Raw genomic sequence first — 1,622 nt, 5'->3', positions numbered from 1 at the left:
TGTGTGTGTGTGTGTGTGTGTGTGTGTGTGTGTGTGTGTGTGTGTGTCTATGATTCTGTGCTTGTAGCCGTGTGGTTAAACCCAAAAGCCGGGCCTTTTAGTCTCGGCGCTGACAGCCCACAGCGCCCAGGAGAGCTCCTCCGTCGGGGTGAAACCCGGGCGGAAAGTTGAGCGGCGGGAGCATTATTGTAAGGAGGGCGAGGTCGGGAACAAGGAGGGGAGCGCGTCTACGAGCCGGGTTCATTTTCCGAGCGCCGCGCTGCGTGCAGCCGCCAAGCCGGCTTCTTGAGGTCTGAACTCGATCGTTTTCGGTGTCGAAGATCCGGTTTGTGGAAGTGTGAACCGCAGACAAACAGGAGATCCTCCTCACTTTCCCTTCTTTAGTGAAATGTAATGTTTGACACGGCAGCGATACATTCTCTGTCAATGAGATAAGATCCTGGGAGGATTTAAATCTGGTCACAACACCAGGATTTATGTTGAGAAATGTCAGATGTATTCCTCATCTTATTCCGTATCAAATCTCCTTAAAATAACTGTCAACCATGCTTGGATTGCAACCGATTTAAGAATGCCCGTTATTGATCAATGAACCAAACTCAAGGGTTCAGTTCAAGACTATCAAGATCTTCAGCTCCATCCATCCTCAATGTAAATGTAAAGCATTGTTTTTAGGTCTCTAGTCAGCTTTTTCATCCGGGCAATTATGACTCAGCAACTTTTAGTTTTTAAGCAACCCTGCTCCTCTAGCAATTGTTAAATCATTTTAGGGCTGCAAGGAGAAAAAGGTTATTCAGCACACAAAAGGAAATGTAGCTAATAAAAATAATAATGATGAATTTAGCCTGTTTATAGATCTCGTGTATCAGTGTGGTCTTCATCACTGATAACTTTCCCTCCGCTGTGTTGACCGGCTGCTCTAAAATGATCAAAGATGTCCGCTACACAGAAACAAATATAAGTGATCACAGAGTTTGAAAAACTATTTTTTTTTTTTTCCATCGGAAAACTTCAGCTCAGTGAGAACGGAAAGCCAAAACAGAGGGAGGAAAAAAAAGAAGTGTTCTCAAATGTTACCCGCATTAGAGCGGAGATGGTATCAATTAGCAACTGAAGAAAACACATAAACTTAAACTCGGTTTATCCAAAACAGCATTAAACCCTCTGAGAGGCTCCAGGTCACATCACATCAGGGGGACGGCAGTTCGTTTGCCGATATTCGGTTGGTGCGTTGGCTCGCATTAAATCATCACAACCAGACGGGGCCGAGAGTAATCACCGGTTCGCAGTCATACGGCTTTTATTAGGGGCGACGTGAGGGGATCGAGGCAGATGGAGGGAATAAAAAAAGGAGGGGAAGAAATGAAACGCAGACGAGCCAAAGACGGAGAGAAACGTGCTGCCTTTTTGGGTCGGCTCGCCGGTGCTCTGATTCCACCTGAAGTGTGTAAATTAAGTGAATTTATTAGCAAAGATGCATTGATTTCACCTCTTTTATTGGCCTTCCGACCTGTCACATCTGTTTTATGTCCTGTCTCCTTCTTTTCCTTCATGTCTTTCTGTCTCTTCTGCTCACAAAATGAGTGAAGTCACCGCACAACAAGCGAGACACCGAAACCACC

At 45.4% G+C, this 1,622-nt stretch overlaps 1 protein-coding gene across 3 annotated transcripts in view; it reads left to right on the top strand.

Annotated features, from left to right (window-relative positions):
* The window catches only part of hdac8 (histone deacetylase 8), a 17,930-nt gene that overhangs the window by 12,340 nt on the left and 3,968 nt on the right, over window positions 1–1,622 (top strand). The window lies entirely within an intron of this gene.

The sequence above is a fragment of the Anarrhichthys ocellatus genome, unplaced genomic scaffold (genome assembly GCF_004355925.1).
Source record: "Anarrhichthys ocellatus isolate YVR2014 unplaced genomic scaffold, GSC_Weel_1.0 scaffold11, whole genome shotgun sequence".
Classification (NCBI taxonomy): Eukaryota; Metazoa; Chordata; class Actinopteri; order Perciformes; family Anarhichadidae; genus Anarrhichthys; species Anarrhichthys ocellatus.
Note: the sequence above shows the minus strand (reverse complement) of the source record. Positions and strands in the feature narration are given on the sequence as shown.